The following is a 15342-nucleotide window of genomic DNA, read 5'->3' as shown; positions in this document are numbered from 1 at the left end:
ATTGAGTTTTCTTCAGCACAATGAGATATTAATGATCACCGAAGTTATAAGCACTCCTAGAACGCAGCTTTCATATCCTTAAACAGGAAAAATAGAGAACGGATATGAATTAATGCGACATACCTTAAATACCTTTAGTTTTCTGATGCCACTGTATTGTGGTCTCTAATGCTGATAAACTTGAACAACGAATTTAATAAAAAAATAGCTCTGAGCACTAAGGGACTCGACATCTGCGGTCATCAGTCCCCTAGAACTTAGAACTACTTGAACCTTAACTAACCTAAGCACATCACACACATCCATGCCCGAGGCAGGATTCGAACCTGCGACCGTAGGAGTCGCGCGGTTCCAAACTGAAGCGCCTAGAACCGCTCGGCCACAGCGGCCGGCCGAATTTAATAACTTTATAACAGGGACCATACACAGTCTGCCCAGCAGGAAACATGACTGATGTGAAATAAAATAAAGCACGTTGCTTATTTTTATTTTACATGACTTCTTATTCAAAATAGGCGCCTTGTGAATCAGTGCACAACTGTAACCGTTGGAAAAATTTTTCTAAACAATTCTGATATTCAATCTTTGAAATCATCTGCAGTACCATAGTCGTTGCCTTCTGGATATCTAAAACCGTGTCCAAATACTTTCTTCCATTACCATTATCAGTTTTGGAAATAACCAGAAGTCGTACGGACACGGCGATTAAGGACGGCGCTCAAGCCTTAAGACACGTTTTTGAGCCAAGAAATCGCGTACGACACTGTTTTTGTGCGCCGACGCATCGTCGTGCGACAAACACCGTTACGAAGGTCGAACCCGAAGAATCCCCATCCACAAATTATTCGTAACTCCGAAGTAACAGTCTGCAGACACCTTTTGATCTTCTGGAGCTAATTCTTTATGGATAATTCCTTTTGAATTAAAGAAAGCACTGAGCAGTGTCTTGACACCTCTTTAATGCATGCGCACTTTTTTCGGTGTCGAAGCTTCTGAACCTATCCATTCCGAAATTTCAACTTTGCAAGTGGCTCATACTAAAAACACCGTGTTGCACCACCTGTTACGAATGCATGACATGAAGTATGGACCCCTATCGACCGGTCTTTTCAAGTCTCTGCAGTGTTTCACGCTGAAATATTCTTGATCGTCAGTGGGTGGGGCACAAATCGACAACAAATCATCTTTTTGCCAAAATTTTCAGTTCAAATGCGATACACTGTTGCTTACGAACTCCAGTGAGCTCCTCATTTCATCTGGTAGATGCACTAGTATCATTTTGAAGACTTTGAGCCACATTGTGAACATTTTCTTCGACTCGAACTGTCGGTGATGCTCCCGGGCGTAGATCGGTTTCAGTGCTCTCTCTACCATCTCGAAAGTTTGCATACAACGTAAAAACTTTTATACGACTCATTGATTCACTACCATTGACATTTTGTATAATTTCAGACGTTCTCTTTCATCCAATTTAAAACAAAACTTAATGTACGCTGTTTGCTCCACTGCTTCTTTCACGACCGAAGTTTAAAACATACAGTTAAAGTTTCGGTTTTTACTAGTAGGCTGTGATGCCAGCACTGTTAAATTTAAAACAGAAGGTAGTGGAAATATCACCCCAGTTAATTCACGCATTCGTTCAGAGCATTGCTAGTTACGCGGCTACAAAGTCAATCACCTTTCCTGTGGGCTGGATTATCTATTATGGTTCGTCCGCAAGTCATATCCACCGTCACTAGTTATGAACTGACGCCACAGGGGGCGCTGAAAAGAGTGACTTCATCCTGCGTACGCCTGATGTCAGACGAATAGTTTGCAAACGAACATCCATTCCTGATCGCTGATGAAAGCGAAGGTACAGCTCCACTGGGCCCGCCCTTTGCTCTGGAGGGCGACGGTAACTTAAGATACCTCGGTGTTACCTTGGACCGTCCACTGACAGGGCGCCCGCATGACTAGGACGTGAAGTTCAAAGTCGGCAATCTTCTCTGAAAGCTTTACCCCTTGCTTAACAGAATTCAATGCCCTACCATCGAGTACGCCGCCGTCGTTTGGGGACAGGTTGTCGAAGAGCATCTGAAGAAGCTTCGAACCCTGCAAAATCATGTTCTAGTCCTAGCTCAGCATTTACCTCGTTATTTCCCGTCTGGGCCTCTTCCCGACATACCAGAAGTCCTTCAGGGCAACGTTTCTGGAAGACTGTCCACACTTCTATGACAACCAGCATAAAAAACTGAATGGGAAGCAGTACACGAGAAACTTCACTAAAGATCCAGTGGCAGCATTCGGCCAGTAATCGGACAGAAAACATCGGGCAATTGCTGTTTGTCACCAGTTGCCGCAGTTGACAGTTGTCATCGAAGAGTTACCACATTGCCGCAGTCATCGCAAAGTGCCACAGCAGCCACAGAGTGTTGCCGTTTGTGTTACTAACATAGCTAAATTCACTTACTGTTACCGAAAATGGAGACAGACTGGAACTACCATTACATTAGTTAGTCACCGTTCACTCCGTTGTGTTTAGAATAGTGTTGAAAGATTTAAAATAGTTTGCCACGTCTCATCTACTTATCACTGTAATCAACATCATCACGCTAAATCTGAGTATTCGTATATAAACTTTTTAATAAATCACTGTTAATTGTTACTCATTGTCTTGCCAACGTTATTTTTGTTGTACAATTTTGAAAGGTGTCAAAGAGTTTCTGCGTGCAAGAACGGGACCCCAATATAGAAACCAATTCTTCCTTTGTTTCATATTGGGCAGCAAACATATGTGGTGAATATAACAGCCGTTGAAAAGAATGGCACGTTTAATATAAAAAGAGGACAATAGACGAATAGAAATATTCAAGAATGCTTTTGATAAACTAGGCAGTGTTTCCAAATTAAGCTTCCGATGTGCTTGGATAGCAAAATTTACAATCAATATATACTGGTTTGGTGTATAAGTTCGTAGACTTTTTCCATGAATTTAATAAACACAACAGACACACAAAACAGAGAATTTAGTCATCAATAAAATATTCTCCTTCACCAGTTGCAACAGTCTGCCAACGCTGGGGTAACTTTTCGATTCCGCGACAGTAGAAATCACGCGGTTTTGAGGCGAAGAACACGTCGAACCATATTCAGAGCGCATATTCATCCGAGAAAGAAGTACCTTGAAAGTTGTTTGATAAAGATCAGAAAAAGTGAAAATCTGAGGGTGTAAGACCAGGTATTCTTTGTAAGTCCAGCTGAATGGAGGCGTGCGTGGTGGTGTAGTTGCATCACTGCACGCAGTCTTCCTGGTCGTTGTTCTTGGATTGCGTCTCCAAGACGTCTTCGTTGTTGCCAAAAATGTTCAAATGGCTCTGAGCACTATGGGACTTAACATCTCAGGCCATCAGTCACCTAGAACTTAGACCTATATAAACCTAACTATCCTAAGGACATCACACACATCCATGCCCGAGGCAGGATTCGAACCTGCGACCGTAGCGGTCGCGCGGTTCCAGACTGTAGCGCCTAGAACCGCTCGGCCATACCGGCCGGCTTTCACCTTTCCCGTGTAAGTGTACAGCGAGAAGGATGTCCACAGGCGCGAGGGCACATTTCTCTGACGCGTTGCGACCGGCAATAGAATGGACTGGATAATTATCTGCTATATCCTGCTTTGATCGGTGTTCACTTTACACCATAGACGCAGCTTATACAACTCGAAACTCTGAAACACTACGCTATAGTCTCGTTAACTTCTTTTTCGTGTTATTATTGACAATTGTCATGAGATTCTTGGTAGCATGGTCTTCCATTACAATGAAACACCATGTCTTCAGACCCTTAGAGTAAATGCCATGTCCTACATTGTTCCTAAGCTATGAGGCAACAGCATTTGACATAAGGTTTTTCAGAGCCATCGTCGGGAACCGCGCTGTTGGTACGGTCGCAGGTTCGAATCCTGCCTCGGGCATGGATGTGTGTGATGTCCTTAGGTTAGTTAGGTTTAAGTAGTTCTAAGTCTAGGGGACTGATGACCTCAGATGTTACGTCCCATAGTGCTCAGAGCCATTTCAACCATTTCATTTCAGAGCCATCGAAACGGGTCATAGACAAAAGATTAGTGCCTTGTTACAACGGGCTTTATTTATATTTTGAAAGAATGTAACACTCCATTGCGTCGGTCGAGGAGAGCTGTGGTCATAACACGGACAGCAAGAGCGCCTCAGCCAAGGTCTTTGTGATTCAGGTCGGAAGGTGATCTGTTGGCTGTTGAACATATTCACCCACATGTCGAGCGTCGTGAGGATGTTTCGTAGGAAGACATCTTTACCTTTTATACCAGCCTAAAGTAAAAAGTGTTAGGTGTATTGTCTCTAAAGACACGCGTGGTCACAAATGCATACGGAAGCACAGGTAGATCTATCGTTCATCATAAGATACGCAATACTACCCACAGACATGCACATAATTTAACAGTTCAGAAAACAAATGGTTACGGTAGGGAACATTGTGTGTAGGCCAAGTAAAGTAAAGGCTATGTTTTGGCACCGCATCAGCAGCAATAACAATACTAGTTACTTGTTAATTTGCCACACAGAATGAATTTGCAAAGGCCCCTTGTCTAAATTCATGTCCACCTGACACATTCCACAAGTACAAAAGTTTTGCTTCGTGGTGAAACCGAAAACTATGTCTGACCAACGACATAATCAGTATCAAGAGGTGGGTGAGTGCCTTCATTCCCAGAATTTGGCTGAATTGTATACAATGGTAGTATTTTATGCAGAGCTCACCACGTGAGATCCAACCATAATTTCATGTTTGAAGGTTTACAGTGTGGTCGGTTGAACAACTTAAATGCGTTTAGCAGAATGTTGTTGTTGTTGTCTTCAGTCCTGAGAAGGTTTACAGTGTGGTCGGTTGAACAACTTAAATGCGTTTCGCAAAATGTTGTTAATGTTGTCTTCAGTCCTGAGACTGGTTTGATGCAGCTCTCCATGCTACTCTATCCTGTGCAAGCTTCTTCATCTCCCAGTACTTACTGCAACCTACATCCTTCTGAATCAGCTTAGTGTATTCATCTCTTGGTCTCCCTCTACGATTTTTACCCTCCACGCTGCCCTCCAATGCCAATTTTGTGATCCCGTGATGCCTCAGAACATGTCCTACCAACCGGTCCCTTCTTCTTGTTAAGTTGTGCCACAAAGTCCTCTTCTCCCCAATTATATTCAATACCTCCTCATTAGTTATGTGATCTACCCATCTAATCTTCAGCATTGTCCTGTAGCACCACATATCGAAAGCTTCTATTCTCTTCTTGTCCAAACCATTTATCGTCCATGTTTCACTTCCATACATGGCTACACTCCATAAAAATACGTTCAGAAACGACTTCCTGACACTTAAGTCTATACTCGATTTTACCAAATTTCTCTTCTTCAGAAACGCTTTCCTTGCCATTGTCAGTCTACATTTTATATCCTCTCTACTTCGACCTTCATCAGTTACTTTGCTCCTCAAATAGCAAAACTCCTTTACTACTTTAAGCGTCTCATTTCCTAATCTAATAACCTCAGCATCACCCGACTTAATTCGACTACATTCCATTATCTTCGTTTTGCTTTTGTTGATGTTCATCTTAAATCCTCCTTTCAAGACACTGTCCATTCCGTTCAACTGCTCTTCCAAGTCCTTTGCTGTCTCTGACAGAATTACAATGTCATCGGCGAACCTTAAAGTTTTTATTTCTTCTCCATGGACTTTAATACCTACACCGAATTTTCTATTGTTTCCTTCACTGCTTGCTCAATGTACAGATTGAATAACATCGGGGACAGGCTACAACCCTGTCTCACTCCCTTCTCAACCGCTGCTTCCCTTTCATGCCCCTCGACTCATAACTGCCATCTGGTTTCTGTACAAATTGTAAATAGCCATTCGCTCCCTGTATTTTACCCCTGCCACCTTCAGAATTTGAAAGACAGTATTCCAGTCAACATTGTCAAAAGCTTTCTCTAAGTCTACAAATGCTAGAAATGTAGTTTTGCCTTTCCTTACTCTATTTTCTAAGATGAGTCGTAGGGCAGTATTGCCTCACGTGTTCCAACCTTTCTACGGAATCCAAACTGATTTTCCCCAAGGTCGCCTTCTATCAGTTTTTCCCTTCGTCTGTAAAGAATTCGCGTTAGTATTTTGCAGCTGTGACTTATTAAAGTGATAGTTCGGTAATTTTCACATCTGTCAACACCTGCTTTCCTTGGCATTGGATTTATTATATTCTTCTTGAAGTCTGAGGGTATTTCGTCTGTTTCATACATCTTGCTCACCAGATGGTAGAGTTTTGTCAGGACTGGCTCTCCCAAGGCTGTCAGTAGTTCTAATGGAATGTTGTCTACTCCCGGGGCCTTGTTTCGACTCAGGTCTTTCAGTGCTCTGTCAAACTCTTCACGCAGTATCTTATCTCCCATTTTATCTTCATCTACATCCTCTTCCATTTCCATAATATTATCGTCAAGTACATCGCCCTTGTATAGACCCTCTATCTACTCCCTCCACCTTTCTGCTTTCCCTTCTTTGCTTAGAACTGTGTTTTCATCTGAGCTCTTGATATTCATACAAGTGGCTGTTTTCTCCAAAGGTCTCTTTAATTTTCCTGTAGGCTGTATCTATCTTACCCCTAATGAGATAAGCCTCTGCATCCTTACATTTGTCCTCTAGCCATCCCTGCTTAGCCATTTTGCACGTCCTGTCGATCTCATTTTTGAGACGTTTGTATTCCTTTTTGCCTACTTCATTTACTGCGTTTTTATATTTTCTCCTTTCATCAATTAAATTCAATATTTCTTCTATTACCCAAGGATTTCTACTAGTCCTCGTCTTTTTACCTACTTGATCCTCTGCTGCCTTCACCCCTTCATCCCTCAAATCTACCCATTCTTCTTCAGCTGTATATCTTTCCCCCATTCCTGTCAGTTGTTCCCTAATGCTCTCCCTGAAACTCTGTACAACATCTGGTTTAGTCAGTTTATCCAGGTCCCATCTCCTTAAATTCCCACCTTTTTGCAGTTTCTTCACTTTTAATCTACAGTTCATAACCAACAGATTGTGGTCGGAGTCCACATCTGCCCCTGGAAATGTCTTACAATTTAAAACCTGGTTCCTAAATCTCTGTCTTACAATTATATAATCTATCTGATACCTTTTAGTATCTCCAGGGTTCTTCCATGTATACAACCTTCTTTCAGGATTCTTAAACCAAGTGTTAGCTATGATTAAGTTATGCTCTGTGCAAAATTCTAACAGACGGCTTCCTCTTTCATTTCTTAGCCCCAATCCATATTCGCCCACTATGTTTCCTTCTCTCCCTTTTCCTACTCTCGAATTCCAGTCACCCATGACTTTTAAATTTTCGTCTCCCTTCACTACCTAAACAATTTCTTTTACCTCATCATACATTTCTTCAATTTCTTCGTCATCTGCAGAGCTAGTTGGCATATAAACTTGTACTACTGTAGTAGGCATGGGCTTCGTGTCTATCTTGGCCACAATAATGCGTTCACTATGCTGTTGGTAGTAGCTTACCCGTACTCCTATTTTTTTGTTCATTATTAAACCTACTCCTGCATTACCCCTATTTGATATTGTATTTATAACCCTGTATTCACCTGACCAAAAGTCTTGCTCCTCCTGCCACCGAACTTCACTAATTACCACTATATTTAACTTTAACCTATCCACTTCCCTTTTTAAATTTTCTAACCTAACTGCCCGATTAAGGGATCTGACATTCCACGCTCCGATCCGTGGAACGCCAGTTTTCTTTCTCCTGATAACGACGTCCTCCTAAGTAGTCCCCGCCCGGAGATCCGAATGGGGGACTATTTTACCTCCGGAATATTTTACCCAAGAGGACGCCATCATCATTTAACCATACAGTAAGGCTGCATGCCCTCGGGAAGAATTACGGCTGTAATTTCCCCTTGCATTCAGCCGTTCGCAGTACCAAAACAGCAAAGCCGTTTTGGTTAGTGTTACAGGGCCAGATCAGTCAATTATCCAGACTGTTGCCCCTGCAACTACTGAAAAGGCTGCTGCCCCTCTTCAGGAACCACACGTTTGTCTGGCCTCTCAACAGATACCCCTCCGTTGTGGTTGCACCTACGGTACGGCCATCTGCATCGCTGAGGCACGCAAGCCTCCCCACCAACGGCAAGGTCCATGGTTCATGGGGTTTAGTAGAATAAAAATACAAATTATAAAGTCAACAAGAAAATTGTGCATTACCAATGCAACAATACTAGTCATCATGTTTTTTGCAAGAGAAGGATGCCAATGCTTGACTGCTGTCCTGAAATGTGGAAACCGAGTAGAAACAAATTAAGGGCAAAATGTTGAATAGGTGATAATAATTTTTCTATATTTGAATATTAGAAATGTTCAAATATTTTGAGTTGCAGCTGGATAAATTCTAGGTTTCTGTACTTTAGGTAGTGTTCTGTCGAATTCGATACAGTCGTAATATACACACAACAATGAAAAGGTATCTCTTACGTGTCGATTTTGAATACAATAACAGAATGTATTCCAGGTTTTTTAGTTCTTTCCAGTTCTCTTCTTTATTCGTAAAAGAGACTCACTGAAATCATTCACAATAGTAAAACTCAACGTAAGTTAAAATCTTTATAGAACTTGTTTTAATGGCTTTGATCCACGTCGTACGTCGCAAGAACAAAGATTTCGTACAGATATCTTCTAATAAATCAGTATGAAATTGTTCTAAATATACTACACAATTCTTCAGTTTACAAAAATTTCGTATTTAAATACACTCCTGGAAATTGAAATAAGAACACCGTGAATTCATTGTCCCAGGAAGGGGAATCTTTATTGACGCATTCCTGGGGTCAGATACATCACATGATCACACCGACAGAACCACAGGCACATAGACACAGGCAACAGAGCATGCACAATGTCGGCACTAGTACAGTGTATATCCACCTTTCGCAGCAATGCAGGCTGCTATTCTCCCATGGAGACGATCGTAGAGATGCTGGATGTAGTCCTGTGGAACGGCTTGCCATGCCATTTCCGCCTGGCGCCTCAGTTGGACCAGCGTTCGTGCTGGACGTGCAGACCGCGTGAGACGACGCTTTATCCAGTCCCAAACATGCTCAATGGGGGACAGATCCGGAGATCTTGCTGGCCAGGGTAGTTGACTTACACCTTCTAGAGCACGTTGGGTGGCATGGGATACATGCGGACGTGCATTGTCCTGTTGGAACAGCAAGTTCCCTTGCCGGTCTAGGAATGGTAGAACGATGGGTTCGATGACGGTTTGGATGTACCGTGCACTATTCAGTGTCCCCTCGACGATCACCAGTGGTGTACGGCCAGTGTAGGAGATCGCTCCCCACACCATGATGCCGGGTGTTGGCCCTGTGTGCCTCGGTCGTATGCAGTCCTGATTGTGGCGCTCACCTGCACGGCGCCAAACACGCATACGACCATCATTGGCACCAAGGCAGAAGCGACTCTCATCGCTGAAGACGACACGTCTCCATTCGTCCCTCCATTCACGCCTGTCGCGACACCACTGGAGGCGGGCTGCACGATGTTGGGGCGTGAGCGGAAGACGGCCTAACGGTGTGCGGGACCGTAGCCCAGCTTCATGGAGACGGTTGCGAATGGTCCTCGCCGATACACCAGGAGCAACAGTGTCGCTAATTTGCTGGGAAGTGGCGGTGCGGTCCCCTACGGCACTGCGTAGGATCCTACGGTCTTGGCGTGCATCCGTGCGTCGCTGCGGTCCGGTCCCAGGTCGACGGGCACGTGCACCTTCCGCCGACCACTGGCGACAACATCGATGTACTGTGGAGACCTCACGCCCCACGTGTTGAGCAATTCGGCGGTACGTCCACCCGGCCTCCCGCATGCCCACTATACGCCCTCGCTCAAAGTCCGTCAACTGCACATACGGTTCACGTCCACGCTGTCGCGGCATGCTACCAGTGTTAAAGACTGCGATGGAGCTCCGTATGCCACGGCAAACTGGCTGACACTGACGGCGGCGGTGCACAAATGCTGCGCAGCTAGCGCCATTCGACGGCCAACACCGCGGTTCCTGGTGTGTCCGCTGTGCCGTGCGTGTGATCATTGCTTGTACAGCCCTCTCGCAGTGTCCGGAGCAAGTATGGTGGGTCTGACACACCGGTGTCAATGTGTTCTTTTTTCCATTTCCAGGAGTGTAGATAAACAATAAAACAGTGTGCTGTGTGCTACTACATATACATATAATTATGGGTGCACCAGAAGCTAGAAATTGCGGTATGAATAATATTACATATAAAACACACATGCTCGACAAAGTGCAGGAATCCTAGGATGCATCAGCTCAACAAACATACAAAAAGCACTTCAATAAATAATAACTCATCTTGTTTCAGTAACTGTCGACTGAAACGTCGAATTTTAGTGTGGGGAAAAACGCACACCGCCCCTGAAACATGCCGAAATCCAGCTGTTAACTCGCAGCCGACCTACGCGTTGGTTTAGCTGATGAAGACACGCGTTCACAGCGCTCTTCAGGGAAGCAAGCGACTTCACAAACACAAACACGGCAATGTTACGTATGCTGTTGCCATAGTACTGGTACTCCGTAACATCTTACTGAAGTGACTTGCCCCGTATCCTGCGGCCTGCACGTATCGTCGACATCAATTTCTGATATTCCAAAGTAGTGTAATGGTTTGGTTGTTCCAAGAGAGTCTTGGTTAGTCCTAAAGTTACACTATCATAGCTGTACTAATTCACCATACCTCGCACGCATGTGTTACTACGAGTCGAGGAGTATTGAATGACCTCACCAGGCTGGTAATAATCCGTGTAGAGAGTGTTTTGTCCAAGCCGACTTGACCTGATTTGTTGTCAGTGCATCAAAATAAAAAAACGAAACAGAAGTCATCATCGACGTAAATATCAGTCGACCACAATAGTATTATTGCACATGGAAGTGAGGGCTAATATTTAGTTTTCACGAGGACACGTTCAACTACTTGATAGTACACTGTGGTGACAAAAGGCATGGGATACTTTTTAATCTCGTGCCAGACTTCCTTTTGTCAGTGTAGTGCAGCAACATGGACTCAACAAACCATTGGAAGCTCCCTGTAGATATGTCGACCCATGCTGCCCCATAGCCACTCATAACTGCGAAGGTGTTGCCGGTGCGGGATTTTGCGCGCGAACTGACCCTTCGGTTATGTCCCATAAATGTTCGATGGGCTACACGTCGGGAGATCTGGGTGGCCAAATCAGTCACTCGAATTACTCAGAATGTTCTTCAAACCAGTCGCGAACACTGTTGTGGCCCAGTGACAAGCCGCATTGTAACCTATGAAAGTTCCATCGTTGTTTGAAACATGAAATCCATGAAATGATCTCCAAGTATCCGAACAAATCAATGGCCAGCCAATGGTTGGTTCAATTGGACTAGACGACCTGGTCCATTCAGTGTATACACAGTCTGCACTGTTATGGAGCCACCACACAGTGCCTTGTTGACAACTTGGGTCCATGGCTTCGTGGGGTCTGCGCCACACTCGAACCCTACCATCAGATATTACTAACTGGAATCGGGACTCATCTGAGCAGGCCACGGTTTTCCGTTGTCTAGGGTCCAACCGATATGTTCAAGAACCCCGGAGTGGCGCTCACAGCATGTCTTTCTTTTAGCCAAGGCACTCGCTTCGGTCGTCTGCTGTCATAGCCCATTAACACCAAATTTTGCTTTCTGCGGTTATTTCACGCAGTTTTGCTTTTCTATAAGCACTGACAACTCTACACAAATACCTCGTCTCTCGGCCGCTACGTGAAGGCCGTCGGCCACTGCACTGTCCGTGGTGACAGGTAGCGTCTGATACTCGGCATTCTCTGACCACTCTTGACACTGAGGATCTCGGAATACTGAATTCCGTAACGATTTCCGAAATGTGATGTCCCATGCATCTAGCTCCAACTACCATTCCGCCTTCAGAGTCTGTTATTCCCATGGTGCGGCGATAATCATGTCGGAAGCCTTTCCACGTGAATCATCTGAATACAAACAACAACTTCCGCAACGCACTGCCCTTTTATACCTTATGTACGCGATATTACAGCCATATGTGTATGTGCATATCTCTACCCCATGAGTTTTGTGGCCTCAATGTCTATGCACACTTGACGTGAAGGCATTCACTGTGCGATGCGTTTTCTGTTCCTGAATCACTAATGTACTTGTTTGCTGAGACGTCACCGCATGTTTCCGACAACGGCCGCGGGAGACAAGTACATTAATATCGTGGTCGTGTAGTACACCGATGAGCTAAACATTATGATGACTGTCCATCGCGAGGCTAAAAGCCGACTGGTGAAGTTGCAGGTACATGGCACGACAAGGAAAATATTTACGCGGAGTAGACGCAAATGGGGAATCATTGTAGGAACTATACAGCCGCAGATGGCGAACTCAACCGACGTAAACGACTTCGACATGGCTTACTGTTATGCCAGGCGCCTGGGAGTGAAAATCTGTAGTATACAGAGAAGTTGCAGCATTAGAAAATTGTAGCGAAATGCAGGAAGATCTGCAGCGGATAGGCACTTGGTGCAGGGAGTGGCAACTGACCCTTAACATAGACAAATGTGATGTATTGCGAATACATAGAGAGAAGGATCCTTTATTGTATGATTATATGATAGCGGAACAAACACTGGTAGCAGTTACTTCTGTAAAATATCTGGGAGTATGCGTACGGAACGATTTGAAGTGGAGTCATCATATAAAATTAATTGTTGGTAAGGCGGGTGCCAGGTTGAGATTCATTGGGAGAGTGCTTAGAAAATGTAGTCCATCAACAAAGGAGGTGGCTTACAAAACACTCGTTCGACCTATACTTGAGTATTGCTCATCAGTGTGGGATCCGTACCAGATCGGGTTGACGGAGAAGGTAGAGAAGATCCAAAGAAGAGCGGCGCGTTTCGTCACAGGGTTATTTGGTAACCGTGATAGCGTTACGGAGATGTTTAACAAACTCAAGTGGCAGACTCTGCAAGAGAGGCGCTCTCCATCGCGGTGTAGCTTGCTCGCCAGGTTTCGAGAGGGTGCGTTTCTGGATGAGGTATCGAATATATTGCTTCCCCCTACTTATACCTCCCGAGGAGATCACGAATGTAAAATTAGAGAGATTAGAGCGCGCACGGAGGCTTTCAGACACTCGTTCTTCCCGCGAATCATACGCGACTGGAACAGGAAAGGGAGGTAATGACAGTGGCACGTAAAGTGCCCTCCGCCACGCACCGTTGGGTGGCTTGCGGAGTATAAATGTAGATGTAGAACGGCGAGGGATGGTTCGCCGTTCGCATTCTACTGTCGTGAGCATCTACGAAAAGAGAGAGGTTGATGCCAGCGAAATCACGAATGGGCGACAAGGTGTTCGTCCTATAAGCCTTGTCATAGAAGGTGGAGGTTAGAGGATTTTGCGATCTGTAAAGCAGAACATGCGGTGGTCTGTGGCAGATCTGACGACAAAGTACACTGCCAGAGGAGACACAAGTGTATCAGAGCAAATTGTTCAGCGTCGATTACTAAACAGAGCAGATGTCCCCTATATATTTTCATGTTAATCCAAAATAATAGTCAGTTATATTTGCAATGGGCACTCGACTATCGAGACTGGACCGAGGCTCAATGGAAACGTGCCGTCCGGTCAGTTGAATCACTTTTCTTACTACACCAATCCGATGACATCGTCAAGAGTGCCCCAGAGAAGTTGATAGGATTGCTTTTATTACCTCAATACATAAACGACCGAACGGACAGGGTAAGCAGCAGTTTACCGGCTGTTTGCTGAAGACGCTGTGGTGTGCAGGAATATGTCGTTCCTGACTGATCGTATCGATACACAAGACGATCTACACAATATTTCTAGTTAGTGTGACGAATGACAGCCTGCTGTAAACGTAGAAAACTGTAATTTCATGCTCATGAGTAGGAAAAACAGTCCTTTAACATTGGGACACAGCATTAGTAGGTTGCAGCTTGACACAGCAACTTCGATTGAATATCTACACGTAACGGTGCAAATCGATACGAAATGGAACGAACCCGTCACCTTGGTAGTAGCTCGACTTCATTTTATTGGGAGACTTCTGGGAAAGTACAGCTCATCAAACGATATGGCGTACAGAATGTTAGTGCGACACGCTCTGGAGTTGCTTGGTATCCGTAAGTCGGCTGAAAGGAAGATTTGTTGGCGGTAAGTCCGATCAGGACGCAGATGTTACAGAGAAGGTAGAAATGCCTGCAGGAATGACGACGCTCTTTCCGCAAGGCGCTGTTGCGCATATTTAGAGAACCAGCATTTGAGGTGAACTGCAGAACGATCATACAGCTACTAAAGTGTATTTCGCGTGAGGACCGTGAAGGAAAGCTGCAGGAAATTGCCGCCCGTACGGATGCTTTTTGACAGTCATTTTTCCTCATTCTGTTTGTGAGTCGAACAGGACAGGAGATAACCAGTAGTGCTACCCTCCGCCATGTGCCGTACGGTCGTTTGCGGAGTATCCGTGTAGATGCAGAAGATACGCCGCCATCCAGGTTAACGCATCACGGCCGCAGGCGAGTGGAAACAGTATTATGCTACTAGGCTTCTATAGGATGTGTGGCAGTAATCGAAGGTACCATGAACCAGGATCCCTTCATCCTTCGTGTCTTCCCCGAGAACTGTGGCATTTGCCAGCAGGATAACAGACCGTGTCACAAGGCCATGCTCGAGGTACAGTGCTTTGAGGAGAATGTTAGTGAACGTTGACGCTTTGGCCACCGAATCCGCCTGTTCTGAACCAGGCCGAAAGCGTCTGAGACGCTATCGGACGCCAGCCCCGCACGCATAAACATACGAAAACTGCCCGACATGTGCTTAGACACCTGGTGTCACATGTCTCCGAATACACGCCAAACATAGTCGCCGCTGCGTTGCGGTCCAGAAGTGGACCAGCGGCCTGTTAAGCAGGTGGTCGTAACGTTTCGGCCGATCGGTGTATCTGACAGCGTCTCATGCCTGCAGTCCAGTCAGCGTGTACGAGAGCTGTGCGTGGATCGCTGAGGAGCAAACAGTCAGAGCGGCAACACTATCCTCAAGTAAAATGAGAGGTCCTCAAGATGTTTTTAAATAAATGAGGTATATCGTTTTAAGGCATTGTTCAAAGTTAACTGGAAAGCTTTCAGAGTCAAGATAATCCTGATCACAGGTTGTATGTGGCCTGTTTTCATTTCTGCCGATATACTGTATTGGGCGTTTCAAACTGGTTTCTGAA

At 44.9% G+C, this 15342-nt stretch overlaps 1 protein-coding gene across 1 annotated transcript in view; it reads right to left on the bottom strand.

The window, feature by feature from the left end:
- LOC124799211 overlaps positions 1 to 15342 on the bottom strand; it is a 774857-nt gene that overhangs the window by 439875 nt on the left and 319640 nt on the right. The window lies entirely within an intron of this gene.

The sequence above is a fragment of the Schistocerca piceifrons genome, chromosome 5 (genome assembly GCF_021461385.2).
Source record: "Schistocerca piceifrons isolate TAMUIC-IGC-003096 chromosome 5, iqSchPice1.1, whole genome shotgun sequence".
NCBI classification, from domain to species: Eukaryota; Metazoa; Arthropoda; class Insecta; order Orthoptera; family Acrididae; genus Schistocerca; species Schistocerca piceifrons.
This window is presented reverse-complemented; position numbering and strand designations above follow the sequence as displayed.